An 18,552-nucleotide genomic window follows, 5' to 3' on the forward strand; every position below is an offset into this window, starting at 1 on the left:
CATTTCTCCATCACTTTCTTAAGTCTATATAAATCAACAGTACAATAAATCAAGCCCTGATAAGTAGCATTTCTCAATTTCTATGGTATAAACACTGAGCTGTAGTCAATTTCATATTACCCACAAGATTCTGCTGAAGTGATGCATGGCGGTGCACCATTATATAGTTTTTTCCACCATACAAATACAATTGGTGTAAATAGCCTTGATAGCATTGATGATCATCAGATGTAGTAAAATAGAAGGTAATGAAATTTGAATACTTAATACCTTGTTTTAATATAACCTACTTAAGTTTATATATAATTTAATTTTTTTTAGCAATACATTTTATTTATTTATTTTTTTAATTTTTATTTATTTATGATAGTCACACACACAGAGAGAGAGAGAGAGAGAGAGAGGCAGAGACACAGGCAGAGGGAGAAGCAGGCTCCATGCACCGGAAGCCCGATGTGGGATTCGATCCCGGGCCTCCAGGATCGTGCCCTGGGCCAAAGGCAGGCGCTAAACCGCTGCGCCACCCAGGGATCCCTATAATTTAATTTTTAATAATGATTGTGTTTAACAAATAGCTCTCAAAATAATAGAAAATTTAACCATTGGCTCCTGACAGCTGGTATGAGTCAACTTTAGCATACTCTTCAACCTACGAGAAGGAAAAAAATAGCCAATACCAAGTGTGGCTCTATGACCTGACAATTCAATTCCTAGACATATGACAGAAATGCACACATATATTCATCAAAGATATATACAAGAATGTTCACAGCAGCGCTATTTATGATAGCCCTGAACCAAAACAACCCCAAAGTCCATCAGTAATAGAATAGATAAATAAATCACAGTGTATTCAGCGATTATAAACCAACTATTATTACATGGTACCAATATGGATGAATCTCATAGATGTAATGTTGAGTGAAAGAAGCCAGACCCAAAGCATACATGCTGTATGTTTACATATATATAAAGTTCAGAAATAAGCAAAATTAATCTACAGTATAAAGGTGAGGAGAATGAATACCTTTTGGGGTTTAGGGCTCAAAGTTTAGGGCCCTGGTTATGTTCTTTTTCTTAACCTAATCCTTTTTTTTTTTTTTACCTAATCCTTTTTTTAAAAAATAATCCTTACCCCTAATGTGGGGTTTAGACTCATGAACCCAAGATCAAGAGACACATGTTCTATCAACTGAGCCAGCCAAGCACCCAATGTTTTTTTTCTTATCTGGCATTGTGTATACAGATGTGTCCAGTTTATGAATATTCATCAAACCATACAACTGGAGACCTGTGTGTTTTTCCATGGTTGCTGCACTTCAAAAATATATTTACTTTAAAACATGTTTAAATGCACCCTCTCAATTTCAAAAAACTAAAACTGACCTGTTAATTCCAAATAAATTGGTTGATTTGATTATATCTGAAGGAGTAGAGGAGTAGAAACCGGAAGACTAGGTAATGGAGTCACATTATCTAACCATGAGACTACGTGAAAGGAATTTTATTCCTTTTGTGACTCAATCCTTTCTACTTTAAGACAGTAGTATTTGTGAATTACACAAATCAGAAAACTGCTGAAAGAAGAAGCTTATCAAATATCTGTATTTTTTTAAGATTATTTATTTATTTATTTATTTATTTATTTATTTATTTATTCATGAGAGACAGAGAGACAGAGAGAGAGAGAGAGAGAGAGGCAGAGACACAGGAAGAGGGAGAAGCAGGCTCCATGCAAGGAGCCCGATGTGGGACTTGATCCCGGGTCTTCAGGGTCACATCCTGGGCTGCAGGCGGTGCTAAACTGCTGCGCCACCGGGGCTGCCCCAAATATCTGTATTAACCTTAAAAATATCTAAATGTTTTATGAAGCAAAATTATGTCAGAGAAAAAAAATGCTATGTTTTCCCTAAAAATATGGCTTTCATGATAAGAATGAAGTAGCCATTTTAAAAGTCTTCAAAGATATAATAACCTTGTTCATTTTTGCCTTTGGCTTGGATCCACAGAAGGGAAACAGCTGCAGGCCAATAAAATAAAAAAGGAGTGCTTCCTAGTGAAAGATATGGATAAATGGTTAAATGAATATTGGAAATGGAGTGAAGGTTCCATCAGCCATAAACATGGGGAAAGGCAAGAAGCAGCTTTCTGCTGAATGGAAGTTAATTTAGCAATGTATATTGCAGATAAAAAAAATACTTTCCAGAGATTATTAAATCCTATAAATCTATACCTACATTTTCAAATTAGTATCAAATTAATTTTGAAGGTTTTCTCCTCCCATATATAGCATATCAAAATATTATGTAAAAAAGACATTAGATTCTGTTGCTACACAAAGACCCTCCTAGAAGTTTTACTGCTACAGCACATTTCACATTTCATAAATTTTTATGCCTGCTTTGACCTAGACTTTCCTTTCTGTGTGAGTTGCTTAGCAGAACTTAGCTAAAGAATATGTGATATGTCTAAAAGAGTATTCATTTTAGGTTAATGTGATGGAAAGAAATCCTTTCTTGAAGATTCCTGTGAGCTTTATGTTTTGGTCAAGAACGAACACCACCACTGAGCACCAGTTTGGCAATAATGCTACATATCTCTGAAAAGAGGCTTTAATCAACAATCAAAAATCTTGGAATTCTTTTACACATTTGGCTCTGCACATATAACCAAATTAATAAATGTGAATAGGCTCAGATCAACAGAACATCCAGATGCAGATACCACTTGGTTAAGTCAAACAAGGTTTATATATTTAGAAGTACAGCATGAAGTTGAAACATGTAGGATATACAGTAAAGAGATCAGTTTTCATTTCCTTAAATATCCCTCAAAAAGGCCACACCAGCAGACACACAGTTGCAGATGGTAAATCTGAGCAAATGAAGTTCACATTATATCTTTCAAAACTCAGATGCCACTTCAGACTAGTCTTACACACATGGCACTAAAGTAGTCTAGGACATGGTCTCGCTTGGATACATGCTGGAGACAGCTGTCCTATGGCCAGGTATACGTCATCTCAGAGGCATATGATACATATAAGGCTTGTAGGCGTGCAGTAAATAGTACTTGTACTCCTAAACAAACATTTCATTCATTAGTCTAACCCCCCCCCCCCCAAGCTAAAATACCTTGGGCTAGATATAAGCCTGATTTCCATGTTGTGGAGCAGAACAAGAATCCGTTACCCTGATGGCCTGGAAGTCATGTTAATGCACCATTGGACCAGCTCTAGGGCCTAGTCCACAAGTCCGGATTTACTTAGGTTGACAAGGAATCATAAGACTTGAAGGAAGGAAAAGAGACTGCAAAATATCTGCCCCAGCCAATAGTCTGTCTAATTATGTAGTCACTAGCCATTATAAGACAACTTCTTTACATCATTATTTTCTACATGATTTTATTTTGTTCATTTGTTTTTGCCTTCTAAACCTCTTCATTGAAGTATGAAGAGTATTATATCTAGTTATCCTTTAATTGGGTGAAATAACCATTTGGTTGGGACATGTCCTTCCTTTCAACCCAGTTTTACATGATGGGATGTATGAAAGGGACTATAAGGGAGAGGAGGGAATCTGAGTGGGGAAAAATTAGAGAGGAAGACAAATGATGAAAGACCCCTAACTCTGGGAAACAAACAAAGAATGGAGGAAGGGGATGGGAGAGATGGGGTGACTGAGTCATGGGCACTAAGGAAGACACTTGATGGACTGAGCACTGGATGTTATACTATATGTTGGCAAATTGAATTTAAATAAAAAAATTTTATTTTTTTATTTATTTATTTATTTTTTTTAATTTTCATTTATCTTTGATAGTCACAGAGAAAGAGAGAGAATGAGGCAGAGACACAGGCAGAGGGAGAAGCAGGCTCCATGCACCGGGAGCCCGACGTGGGATTCGATCCCGGGTCTCCAGGATCGCGCCCTGGGCCAAAGGCAGGCGCCAAACCGCTGCGCCACCCAGGGATCCCAAATAAAAAATTTTTAAAAAATAAATAAGTGATAGGATGTAAAGTTGCAGTGTCTACATGCAATCCCAGCAATTCAGGTTCATCATTGGATTAATCCATAATGTGTTAATTGGGGAAGAATTGCTAGATGTTACATGTCTCTGCCTAAAGCATAGCCTACTTTCACTACTTTGTCATGCTGAAACTCTTATTCGTCCTGGGTCATTCTGCTAAGACAGAGAACTGGTTAGAATCAGAAGCCAGATTCACACCCTGACTTTACCACCTCTGGTTCTATAATGTTTGTTAGGGCCGTAGACCTTGAGTAAGGTGGGATTAAATCTACTTCATGGATTTGAAATGACAGTTAAGATAATGTTTGTAACCTTGACTAGAACAGTGATTGACTCATAGTCTATGTTTGGTAAATATAAATTAAGTCTAAATCTGACAGTTTGGTCTTTTAGAATATGTAGCATATGCCAAAATTCTTTATTGTCCACAATTTCCACTGCCAGGGATGGGTTTTATTGAAAACCTTTAAACTTCAGCAATAAATTAATTGCCAGAAGTTAAGTTTGTTAGGTTCTGAACAGAAATAAAAATGCTTGCAGCTAAAAGCATTTCCTTGTACATGAAACTAAGGCTCATGACTACATGCCAAGCGACTCACAAATACATATCATATTCTGGGCCACCACTTACTTTCTTGGAAGCTTTTTGAGAAAATTAATGAGTGTAGCCAAGAGTTTGTTGAACTCAAGTAAATTTTCACTGAGCTGTTTGTTTGCCCACTTTGTTAGATGAGAGAGGGGCATAGTTGACAGGGCAGCTGATGGACTAGGAAAGAGTGAGCCTGCACAACAATGCAGGCAAGGAAAATGACGCTACATAGGGATTACAGTTTTAATTGGTTTCTCAAGACACTTACAGACTATTCAGGAGCTAATTCTGAATTTTAAAGGGATACTGGAAGATTGCAGTCATGACCATTTAGGGCTTTCTATTTTACATTTATAAATATTAATTGAACACATTACCACTGTCTAAAAATGGTCTAATAAATATTTACCAAGATCATCTGGCTGTTAGACTTCTTAACTTTGTGCTCCCAACTGTGTTAATTTGGGCAATGAATGTGCAAATTGCTAAGCTCGTTTAAGGATTCTAAACTTGGAAGGGGCAGAGATGGGGATATAGAGGGAGTTCTTTGAAAATTAGCAAGAAAGGGACAGGACAGTAGCAGGCAATGGCTCAACTCTCCATCTCTGGTTACTGCCCAGTCTCCATCCACTCACATGAACTAGGCTCACCTGATTACAGATGCCGGCCCTGAACTTCTGTGTTAACTTATGCAAAGAAGCAGGGCCTGCAGGAAGCCCCTCAGGTGTTACCTAGTCAAGTTCCCAGGGAAGCAGGGACCACAGCGTTAACAGGAATAGCTGTGTCCGAGGTGCAGACTGCTGTGTGCATCCTGCGAGAGTGATGTCTGTGTGGATTTGACTGGGTGAGTTGGCTCTAATGTGTGATGTTGGGTGATGTTCCTGGCTGCATGTCCCAAGTCTGGTCCTCCACCTTCCTTTGTGTCCTGGGACCTACCAAAAGCATGTTCACAAATTCCTTTCTGATAAATAAGCCAGAGTCAGACTCTCTTGCTCGTAACTAGGATTATTATGTGATGGAGCTATTAATTCAATTTTTTAAAAGCCAGTGTTAGGTTGTCAAAATTTCCACGGATTGGGTGGATTTGGTGTGGCCAATTTGAGACCTCCCTGACAAGTGATAAGCTCCTTTATCAATGAAGGGGGAAAATAGAAAAATACGAACAGAATCCATACAAGTTAGGCTTCTTCATTTTTTCCCTCCTCATTTAAAAAAATTAAAACGGTATTTTTAACGGAGGAATAATTATATAATAATTCTTTAACAGGTTGTTATAGGTTCAAAGAAAAGGCAAGGATCGAGGTAGAATGGCTGATAGGGCATAGGGCATAACTAGGTGCCACAGCTCTTGGCACACTGTGGAAGCATACTTCCTAATACCTGGGAAAATAGTGTAGCCTGGTGAGAAAAACAATGGAGACTTTTCCCTTTCTTTCTTTTAACATTCATGCCAATCAGTAAATGTTGTCTATTTTAAGCAAAACATTATGCTAGCAATCTGGAAAAACTCAAAGAATTGTGAGTCCCCTGAATGCCCTTGAAGGAAACACATTCATTCATTCATCTTTCAAATGTTTATTACATGCTATTTTATGAGATACAATGGATACAAAGGTATACAAGTTACAGCTCTTGTCCTCTGAAGCTTATGCTTAGTGAGTACCATTATTCCAAAGCCTAGATACCTGTGTGGCCTGATGGTACACAGGAGCGTATTAGATATATTTATTTACTTACTAGGTTATTTATTTTCAGCTAACATTTTAGACATGTACAACCAATTACCAGAGCCTATGATGTTTAAAAAACAAAACAAACAAACAAAAAAAAACGATGTTTGTTGCAGTAGCTCCAATTTACAGATTTAAGTATTTTATAACCAGCAAGTTATAAAATTCCCATGTTCCCAAAGGTGACATGTACAGGTACATTAACTAAAAGCATGCATCTAAAATTATGACTAATCTCATGGGATGCCTGGGTGGCTCAGTTGGTTAAGTCTCTGATTCTTGATTTCAGTTCAGATCATGACCTCAAGGTTGTGAGAGTGAGTCCAAGCCCGAGCCCAAGCTCAAGCCTGGGAGTGTGACTCTCCCTCTCCCTCTGCCCCTGCTCAAACACATATGTGTTCTCTTTCTTTCTCTAAAAAAATAAAATAAAATAAAATTATGACAAACCTCTTTTGAAAATGCAGAGATATAAAGTTACACTTCCTTTTAAGTGAATAGATTATTTATATACTTCAAAAATCAAATTTGGTTTATATCAGAGATGGATATCAGCTACAGAAGCCAATTACATAACTTTTTTTTATTTTTGGTATATAAGCAATAGCAATGGTATTAAAAGGAAATTACCCCCGCATTTTAATTGTCAATCTAGCATTTAAGAACATTCTGCAAAAAGATAGTGCAATTGAAAGGCTTTTCAAACTGCAAATTAAAACCTGCTAGGCTCGGATTAAAATTGGGAATGTTGCAGATGAAAAAGAAAGATACAGTTGGTTTATTGGATAGAATCAAAAGTCGTTGACATTTCTTTGAATCTTGAACTATTAAATTTCATTTCTCTAAATATTTCTATTAGGTTTTCTTAGTGGTACAAGTTATCTCGATTAGGTTACAAAGTTATTCTCTACAAAGCACTTTTATTTGCTGTAGAACAAAAACTGTTCTGCATTAACAGTATATGTATTTTTGCTATAAAATTTTATCATGGCAAACATCTAACAATTTTTCCACTAAAACAAATATAATATTTTTGTACTATCAGCATTGCATTTAAAAAACGTTAATGTTAAACCTAAAGAACAGGGGCAGCCCCTGTGGCTCAGCGGTTTAGTGCCACCTTCTGCCCAGGGTGTGATCCTGGAGACCCAGGATCGAGTCCCCTGTTGGGCTCCCTTCGTGGAGCCTGCTTCTCCCTCTGCCTGTGTCTGTGCCTCTCCCTCTTTGTGTCTCTCATGAACAAATAAATAAAATCTTTAAAAAAATAAACACAAAGAACCATTTTCTTATTTGGCTATTAGATACTGAGTTGGAAAAACCTACGGTTCTTTTGTGTTTCCCCTTGAGTCTCACGCTTCTGCCACACTCAGCACTTTTGATACTTCTGGTCACCAAATGTGTAGAGGTTTTCCCATATCAAGCAATTCTCCAGCATACCTGGTAGGTGTCCTATAATTCTGACATTATCTACCTGGAGACAGTGATAGTGTCAGATCCTACAGGTTAAAGGCTCAGTCCCACAAGACTGCTCTCACCCCATTTCAGATGTCAGTCTCAAGTAACAGGTCCTTAGCCTACCTGCAATTTCTGTCTGACATGGGTACAAATCAGTGGTTCCCACTACCCACTCCCTAGATTCGCAGAACTGGGCAGCTTGCAGAACTCAGGGAAATGCTTAGTAATGTTACCAATTTATTAAAGGATATGATTGAGGATACAGGTAAACATTCATATGAAAAGATACATACGGCTATGTCTATCAGGGTCCTGAGCACAGGTGCTTCTGTCCCCCATGAAATTGGGGTGCATCACCCTCCCAGTACATGGATGTATTCACCTACTTAGAAGCTCTCTGAAACCCTTACTGTTGGGATTTTTTGGAGGCTTCCCTTACGTAAGCAGATGAATTATTAATTTCATTTCCAGCCCATTTCCCCCTCTGGAGGAGGGGGGTCGGTGAAGCTAACGATTTCAAGCTTCTAAAAATGACTTGGTCTTTCTGATAACCAACCCTCACCCAGGAACCAAAGAGGATCCCGCCCAGAGTCACCTCAATAAAACAAAAAACACTCCTAGTGCTCTTATCACCTAGGAATTTACAAGGGTTTTAGGAGCCCTTTGTCAGGGATTCGGGATAAAGACCAAATATATATTTCTTATTATGCATCCCAATGTCACAGATAGAATTTAAATCTCTTACTAAGAAAGAAAGCCTATAAACAGAATGTAGAATTTCTTGAAGCTTAGAGTTTGAAGAACCACAAAAGGCAAAATCCAATTAAGTGGCCTAGCACTTGGAAGGAGGTTAAAGGCATTTATGTATTTTAAGACCTGAGTCAAAATCTCTGGGCTTCCATTCTTTCTAGGTATCATACCTTAGCTAAGTAACAACTTCCCTGAGCTTCAGTTCCTTTACCTGTTAAATTGGGATCACTACACATTTCTTGGGATTGTTGTGAAAATTAAATTAAATAGTGAGCGTAAGGTGTCTGGCTTGTCATAGGTAATTTAACAAATATGTGTTCTGTATCTTTTCCTTCTCTAAGAGCTTAAGATCCAGTTGGGACTATAATGCCATAAACACCCAGGAGGGGGTAAAGAAAAATCCAGGAGTTAAGCCACAGCTCACAGGCACTGAGGTGGCTGGAGAAGATGATCTTTCATGTCCCTTCCAGCTCTGAACATCGATTATTCTATGACAGCTGTATAAGAAGTGTCATGGGGCAGTGCATGATGAATCGGCGATTGGGAAGTGCAGACACTAAGTGCTGTGAGGTCGAAGAAGAGAGCATCTGCCCTGGGCTGGAATGGTTTTGGAAGACCATTAAAAAATTCTGAGCGTCTGAGCTACAACAAAAGCCCAATTCAATTAGGAGAGCAACTGGCAAGAGTCTGATTATAATACAAATTCAGGCCTAGCTGAGGAGAATAAGAAACATAAAATACTGTAGAGAAAGAAGAAAGGAAAATGCAGTGTCAGCAATTTGGTTTCTGAAACACACAAAGAATATTAAGTAGCTATCATGCTTTTCATCCTTACAATAGTCTTTTAAGGTAGGAAAAATATATCAGCCCTGCTGAGAATCTCCCATGAGTGAGGAATTTGTTAGAAATATGTTTGATTACAAATAATAGAAAGCCTGCCCAACATTGGCTTAAAGAAAAAAAAATTATTTTTCTTAAATAGAAAGAACTCTAAAGGTAGGCAGCCGAGTTGGTGCCACCTCATAAGAACACAACCAGGACACAGTTTTTCCTAGTTCTCTGCCTCACCATCCTTAGCGTGATGGCATCAGCCTTTACTGCTTGTTGCCTTGGTCAGGAAATGGCATCACATTTGCATTCCAGACAGGAAGCAGACAGAAAGGCAAAGGAGCAAAGAGCGAGGGCAAAATGGCATATCCATTGAGTCTGTGACTTTTTATTAAGAAAGCTGAAATTTACCTGGAAAATTGCCCAGTAGACTTCTCCTACTAAACTGCGGGCCAAAATTGTATCTCGTGGTTGTTTCAAGTGGTTCAACTGGATACTGGGGTCAGGGGTTAGTCAGCCAACCAAGGGAGTAGACAAAAGTATGGAAGGCTTGTGAAAAAAATTACTACAAGAGATGAAAGCAGGGGGTTGTTTTCCTTAACAGAAAATTTTACCCTATTTTTAAAATTAATCTAACAATTTCAAATTATTGTAGATTCACATGCACTTGTCAGAAACAATACAGAGTGATCTCCTGAACCCTTTAACCTGTCCCCACAAAGGGTCACATCTTGCAAAACTGTAAGTAATAATATCACAGCTAGGATATTGACTTGGGTATAATCAAAATACAGATCACTTCCATCACCACAAGGATCCATTATGTTGTCCTTTTATAGCTTCATCTACTTCCCTCCTGCCCTTTCCTTCATTCTTAATTTCTGGCAACCACTCATCTGTTCTCCAGCTCTCTAATTTTGTCATTTCGAGAATGTTACATAAGTGGAATCAGATGGTGTATAACCTTTTGGAAATGGCTTTTTGACTCAGCATAATTCTCTGGAGAATCAGGAGATTCATCCAGGTTGTTGTTTGTACAATAGTTTATTCTTATTTCTGAATGGCATTTCATGGTATGGATATAACACAGTTTATTTACTTGTTGAAAGATATCTGGGTTGTTTTGGCTTTGCAAAAAAAAAAAAGTCTGCTATAAATATTTGTGTACAAGTCTTTATGTGAACGTAAGTTTTAATTTCATCAGGAGAACTACGTAGGAGTACAATTGCTAGATTGCATAGTAGTTGCATTTTTGACATTTTAAGAAACTGCTAAGTTGTTTCCTAGAGTGGCTATACCATTTTGCATTCCTACCAGTAGTGTATGAGTAATCCAAGTTCTTTGCATCCTTACCAGCATATGGTATTATCACTATTTTTTATTTTAGCCATTCTGATACATGGGTAGTAATATATCATTGTGTTTTTACTCTGCACACTCCTAATGGCTAATGAATGATGTTAAACATCTTCATATTTGCTTGTTTGACTACTGGATATCCTCTTCAGTGAAATATCTATGTTTTTTTGTCCATTTTCTAATTGAATCTTTTTTTTCACTTGTAAGTGTTGAGAGTTTTTTATTTTACTATTTTTAAAGTTTATTTTTTAAAAAAATCCACAACCAATGTGGGGCTCAAATTCATAACCCAGAAATCAAGAATTCCATGTTCTTCCAACTGAGCCAGCCAGGCACTCCAAGAGTTTTTTAAAGTTGAGGTTTGTTTGTTTATTTATTAATTTTTGCTACTGGATGGATATCACTTCTTCTAGCACCATTGTTGAGAAGATGATCTTTCTTCTATTGAATTTCTTTTATACTTTTTCAAAAAATCATTTGGGCATATTTGTGGGAGTCCATTTCTAGTTTCTTTATTTTGTTCCAATGACCTGTGTATCTATCTCTCCACCAATACCATGTGATCTTGAATACTGTAGTTCCATAATAAATCTTGGAATCTGTTAGAAAGATTCTTATCATTTTACTTGTTTTTTAAAATTGTTTTAGCTATTTCATTTCCTTTGACTTTTCATATATGTTTTATTTTTTAAAAAGATTTTATTTATTTATTCATGAGAGACAGAGAGAGAGAGAGAGAGGCAGAGACATAGGCAGAGGGAGAAGCAGTCTTCCTTGAGCTGATGTGGAACTTGATTCCAGGACTCCAGGATCACAACCTGAGCCAAAGGCAGACGCTCAACCACAGAGCCACCCAGGCATCCCTCCATATATGTTTAAGAATAACGTTGTCTACATCTACAAAAAAATACCTTATCAGAATTTTGCCAGGAGCTGAATTAAGTTTATATGTTAATTTGAGAAGGATTGACATCTTTACTGTGTTGAGTCTTTGAGTCCATGAACAGAGCATGTCTCTCCACTGGTCTAGATCTTTGTTTTCTTTCATCAGCATTTTGTAGTATTCAGCATACAAATTTTGTGCATATTTTCTTAGATTTACCTATGTTTTCCTTTTTTTTTCCCATTGTAAATAGTATTGTATTTTTAATTTGGGAGTCGCATGTTCATTGCTAGTATGTATAAATGCATTTGATTTTTCTTCTTTTTTTAAGTAGGCTCCACACTCAGCATGGAGCCCAATGTGGGGCTTGAACTCACAACCCTGAGATTGAGACCTGAGCTGATATCAAGTGTTGGGTGCTTGCTTAATCAACTGAGCAACCCGAGCACCCCATATCTTCCTTTATCATACGTGTGCTTATATCCTTTTCTTACCTTATTGCACTGAATAGAACTTCCAACACTATACTATACAGGAGTGGTAAGAGTGAGCATGGTTTCCTTATTCCTAATCTTCAGGGGAAGTATTCAATCTTTTACCATTGAATATAATGTTACCTGTAAGGTTTTTGTTGATGTTCTCTATCAAGTTGAACAGGTTCTGCTCTATTTCTATTTTACTAGGAATTTTTATCATGAATGGTTGTTGAATTTTTTAAATGTTTCTTCTGCAGCAGTTGATATAATTATATGATTTTCTTTTTTTAGCCTGTTAATATAGTGGACTACATTGATTTTCTAGTATTGAACCAGGCTTGCATCCTGGATATAAACTCCACTTAGTCATGGTGTATAATTTTTTGTAAATATTCCTAAACTCTTCTTGCTGATATTTTGCATCTATATTTATGAGGTTATTGGTCTTTAGTTTTCTTTTCTTCTTTCTTTCATAATTTCTTTCTTTCTTAATCTTTCTTTCTTTCTTTCTTTCTTTCTTTCTTTCTTTCTTTCTTAATATCTTTCTTTCTTTCTTAATTTCTTTCTTTCTTTCTTTCTTTCTTTCTTTCTTTCTTTCTTTGTTAATTTCTTTCTTTCTTTTCTTAATTTTTTTCTTTCTTTTCTTAATTTTTTTCTTTCTTTCTTTCTTTCTTTCTTTCTTTCTTTCTTTCTTTCTTAATTTCTTTCTTTCGTCTGGTTTTGGTATCAAGGTGATAAAAGTTTCATAAAATGAATTGGAAAGTGTTCCCTTCTCTATTTTCTGTAAGAGATTTTGTAGAATTAATGCTAATTCTTCTTTAAACATCTGGTGGAATTCTCCAGGGAAGTATCTGGAAGGTTTTTGGGGGGGAGTTGGGATTTTTAAATCACAAATTCAGTTTCCTTACTAATTATTGGGTTATTCAAATCATCTACTAAATTTGGTGTGAGCTGTGGTGGTTTGTGCCTTTTCAGGACTCGATCTATTCATCTAAGTTTTCAAATTTTTGCATGTAGATTTGTTTGTAGTATTTCCTTATCAGTCTCTGACTCTTTACTAGCAATTTAAATCTTCAAGATATTCATAAACATTGTATATTTCATCAATTTTTAGTTCCTTGTAGAAATCTCTCTCAGATCCCTCTTATTGCTCCAATATGGAGCCATCTTATTTATGTATTTATTGTTAGAGAGCATGAGTAGGGGAGGGGCAAGGGAGAGGGAGAGAAGGAATTCCAAGCAGGCTCTATGCTGGTTGCTCAACCCCATGACCCTGAGATCATGACCCAAGCAGATATCAAGAGTCAGATGCTCAACTGACTGAGCCACTGAAGCATCCCTGGAGCCATCTTATTGCACCCTCTGTGTACCATCAAGCTGTCACCTTGATTTTGCTTAACTTCTCTCCTGTTTCCTGAGTCCTATGCCATCCTTTTTCTTGGTCTATATCTATCAGTAACTTCCTCAGGAGGGTGAAACTAAAAATATTTTTATTATACACTCATATTTTATTGATAATTTTGGCTTAGAATACAATTCAAGTTTGGATAATTTTACTTCAGAGTTTTCAAAGTATTTCTTCTTTGTTTTCTTGTTTCTGGCATTGCTTTTGAAAATTCAAAGTTATTCTGATTTTGATCCTCTATATGTGACTTATTCTTTTTCTTCCCAGAAGTTTCCAGGATCTTTCTTTTATCATCAGTGTTCTAAATCTCATGACAATGATCTCTGGTATGTACCTATTAATATTCATTTTGATAAGAATATGGTAGATCCTTTCAATTTGTAAATTCATGTCCATACATTTTGGAAAATATTTCTTGGATTAGTTTTTCAATAATTTTTATAATAATTTGGGAGGTTAATTGGGAGACCATAGGCAACTAACTGAAAAGCATCCTAAAACAAATCAGTTACATACCCAGGTATTTATTTTATTTAAAGATTTTTAAAATTATTCATGAGAGACACAGAGAAAGAGGCAGAGACATAGGCAGAGGGAGAAGCAGGCTCCCTGCAAGGAGCCTGGTATAGGACTCGATCCTAGACCCTGGAGTCATGCCCTATACTGAAGCCAGACACTCAACTGCTGAGTCACCCAGGCATCCTTATCCAGACATTTTAGAAAGTTCTTTTTCTGGCATCTAAATTTGCTTACTTATACTCCATGTACATCTTTGGGATGTGTCCTTAAATGCAACTTCAGATGCCATAGAATACCAACATAATGGAAGTAAGTTCATTTCTAAAGAGTCTTGAAAGGCACATTTTCCCCATCATCTCCAGACTTGCTGGTCACTGCAAGTACAGTTTTGATGTCTTCTCCATTCTTGCTACAGGAGTGAAATGAGAGAACAACACTGGCAATCTTTGAGATCACCTGAGAGAAATAGGTGAGGAGGATTTCAGCATGAATGGGTCAATGACATGGTAGCAATTAGTGAAAAGAAGGATTAGAGCAAAACCGTCAGTTTCATATCTCCAGATTCTCAACTCTTTGGGACCCAGTACATCCACAGTTTTATTGTTGAAATTTATTTTGGTATCTCTAAATTTGTTCATCTTCTCTTTTATGAAACCTGTAAAATGTATTATTATAAAATATTTCTTCATCTGTTACTATAGTAGTAATTCTCTTCCATCGTTAACATCTTAAAGCTAGAGGTCATTCAGTGATTACATCTTTTTAAAACTATAGTAGGGGCACCTGGGTGGCTAAGTTGATTGAGCATCTGACTCTTGATTTTGGCTACAGTTGTGATCTCAGGGTTATGGGATTGCCCTACACAGGGCTCCATGCTCAGCAGGGAATCTGCTCCTTTCCCTCTCCCTCTGCCCCTCCCCCTGCTTGCATGTACACACACTCTCTCTCAAATAAAGAAATATATAAATCTTAAAAAAAAACTACAGTAAAACATTACAAATTCAATCAATAAGAATTTTGGAATTTGCAAAAATGAAGAGATTTCTTGAGTATTATTGTAATTTTATTATTTTTGTTTTGTTTTTTTTTCTTAAGATTTTATTTACTTATTCATGACAGAGAGACAGAGAGAGAGGAAGAGACATAGGCAGAGGGAGAAACAGGCTCCACGCAAGGAGCCCAACTCAGGACTCGATCCTGGGACTCTGGGATCACACTCTAGGCCAAAGGCAAATGCTCAACTGCTGAGTCACCCAGGCATCCCTATTTTTTCTGATTTATTTACTGATATATTGTGTGATTTATTTTTTTGTATTTTTAAAGCTTTCATTGAAGTATAATATATATGCACGGATCATATTTTTAAAAATATTTTATTTATTTATTCATGAGAAACACAGAGAGAGAGGCAGAGATGCAGGCAGAAGGAGAAGCAAGCTCCACGCAGGGAGCCCAATGTGGGACTCAATCCAGGGACTCCAGGATCACACCCTGGGCCAAAGGCAGGTGCTAAACTACTGAGCCACCCAGGCGTCCCTGCATGGATCATATTATGGATAAATGAATTTTACAAACTGAACACTGAAATTTCAGTGTTTATAATCTCTTTATTTTCCTTTTCTTCTTTTTTCTTTTCTTTTCTTTTTTTTTTTTAGAGAGAGAGAGAGCATGGGGAAGAAGGGCAGAGGGAGTAGAAGAGGGAGAATCTTAAGCAGACTCCACACCTAGAGCAGAGCCCAATGTGGGGCTGGATCTAATGACTCTGAGATCATGGCCTGAGCTGAAATCAAGAGTCAGATGCCTAACTCACTGAGCTACCCCGGTGCCCCAGGAATTCCATTTTAATGCCATGGTCAAACACATAGAATTTAAGTTTGTAAAAACACACTAAAGCAAAGATTTGAATAAGCACAGAGATCCTTAATATAAGGAGTAGGGGACAAGAGAACCCATTTCTCCAAGATGAGATTTGAGGATTTATTATTATTTTTTTGATTTGAGGATTAAATAAAATGTGCAAACCAAATTTCTCTCTGGTGTAATTTGCCTGTATTACCTCATTTTGAGATGAATCTTACTTAGCAAGTTCATGCTGTGCTTGTGGCAGAGACATTTGACACCAAGCACTTACTTCTGATATCTGGAGATCTTATCTGGAGGGGAGAGAGGTGTGAGAAGAGATATAGGTACTTTCTGCCATGTAAGTATTTCATTTGTCAAAAGCCTACGGCCTTTCTGTGCTAACAAGAGAGGGGTCCATTTGAGGGTCCATACCATTTTGGGTTCCCACGTAACTTAAAGGGAAACTTTCATAGTGTCTAGAGCCCTTGACATCCCGCAAAGGGGAGGAGGACGTCCTTTAATTCCTTGTGGCAGGAACCTACTTAGGTGGCACCAACCCTGACTTCCAAGTCCATCTACAAAAGGGGAAATTCATGGTGTATTACAAATCTGGAGCGATTCTATGAGAAGCAGAAGCTTCTCCAAGCTTGTACCATTGTTGATGTCAAACACTGGGCTGATGTTGGTGTCATATCCTCCTGGAACAGTGGCCAGTGGGATGTGCTTCAGCTTTGGCTGCTGCCACTGGAGCCTCTCCTACTGTGGGCTGCTTCACTTCTGGAACCTTCACTAGCCAGGTACAGGCAGCCTGCAGGGAGCTGTGTCTTCTGGTGATTAGTAATCCCGGAGCTGACCAACAGCTTTTCAAGGAGGCATCTTATGTTAACCTGCTGACCATCACTCTGTGTAAACCAGACTCTCCTCTGCACTATATGGGCATTGCCATCCCACACAACCGCGGGAACTCATGCAGCAGGTTGGAGGTGGTGGATGCTGGCCTGGGAAGTTCTGCACGTGTGTGGCACTGTCCATGGGAGGCCACTCCCAGTCTCTCCTGAAAAGAACATGACCAAGGAGGAATTTCCAGGTGAATGGACTGCCCCAGGTCCCAAATTTACTGCTACTCAACCTCAGGTCTCAGATGGTGTGAAGGTGTGCAGGGGTCCCTGTGTCTGCCCAGTAGTTCCCTACTGAAAACTGGTGCACTCAGCTGCCAGTCAGAACTGGTCTGCAGCTCCCACTGCTCAGGCCTCTCAATGGCTAGGAACAACCCCCGAGTGTTCCTAAGCTGCTCTTCCATAGACTCTTTTTTGTTTTTTTAAAGATTTTATTTATTTATTTGTTTATTTATTTATTTATTTGAAAGAGAGAGAGTGTGTGTGTGCACAAGTTGGGGGTGGGACAGAGGCAGAGGGAGAGAATCTCAAGCTGACTCTGCACTGAGCTGGGAGCCTCATGTGGGGCTCAATCTCACAACCCTGAGATCATGACCTGAGCCAAAATCAAGAGTCAGATGCCTAACCAACTGAGCCACTCAGGTGTTCCTCTTCCGTAGACATTTAAACAGAAGATGGAAATAAGGTTGATGGAAAATAAAGTCTCTTAAAAAAAGGAAGAAAGCCTGTGAATAATAGGTGGCTTGAGCCTCAGAAAGGCATGCAGCCTGGTGTGGTGGTGAGGGCATGGGTACAGTTAGATGAACTATAGTTCAGATCCCATTTCTGCCACTTACTTGCTCTAGAATTCTCAGCAAGTTACCTAAGCTTCTGGAATATTACCCACATCTGTAAAATGTAAGCTCCAGAAGGTCTGTGTTGTTCACTGTTGTATATCCAGTGTCTGACAAGCCTGGTACTGTGGCACTTGGTGTCAAATCAAATAGGGTATTAAGGGACTATGTTGAGAAAGAAAAGAACAGCCACTGACATTCAGAAGCTGGCCTGTACTCACAGGTAGCCCACATGGTTCTCCTGTTAGACACACAATTTCACAGAATATCCATCTCTGACAAGGTTACTCTGACGCCACACTAAAATGAGACAAAGCAAGGCCACTGCATAATTTTGTATAACCACAGATAAATACAAGGTCACTGCACTACCCACAAAATACCAAATACTCCCTCTCTTGGCTAAAATGAGTAACTGCCGCTTCTTTACTAACTGCAGTTTTAACTTTTGCTTCTCTTCCTATGCATAAGATTTGTTGAGAGATATCCATTCATAGAATTACCCCTACTTTCCGACAGCATCCAATCTAGGGCAGACCTAGATTTTTTTTTTTAAAGATTCTTTTTTTTTTTCTTAAAGATTTTTTCTTTTTCTTTTTTTTTTTTTTTTAAAGATTTTATTAATGTATTCATGAGAGAGAGAGAGAGAGGCAGAGACCTAGGCAGAAGGAGAATCAGGCTCCATGCAGGGAGCCCAATGTGGGACTTGCTCCTGGGACTCTGGGATCATGCCCTGAGCCAAAGGCAGACACTCAACCACTGAGCTACCCAGGCGTCCCAGACCCCTGCTTTCTTAGTCTCTCTCTCAAGTTACCCAAGAAAGCCCAAATTCTATGATAGGTCTTTCTTTCATTTTCTTTCTTTCTTTCTTCTTTCTTTCTTTCTTTCTTTCTTTCTTTCTTTCTTTCTTTCTTTCTTTCTTTCTTTCTTTTTTTCTTTCTTTCTTTCTTTCTTTCTTTCT

At 38.0% G+C, this 18,552-nt stretch overlaps 1 pseudogene; it reads left to right on the forward strand.

Moving 5' to 3' along the window:
* The window catches only part of LOC144302294 (small ribosomal subunit protein uS2 pseudogene), a 30,647-nt pseudogene extending 12,533 nt beyond the window's left edge, over positions 1 to 18,114 (forward strand).
* Positions 18,115 to 18,552: the final 438 nt, after the last annotated feature.

Source organism: Canis aureus, chromosome 31, assembly GCF_053574225.1.
Source record: "Canis aureus isolate CA01 chromosome 31, VMU_Caureus_v.1.0, whole genome shotgun sequence".
Lineage (NCBI taxonomy): Eukaryota > Metazoa > Chordata > Mammalia > Carnivora > Canidae > Canis > Canis aureus.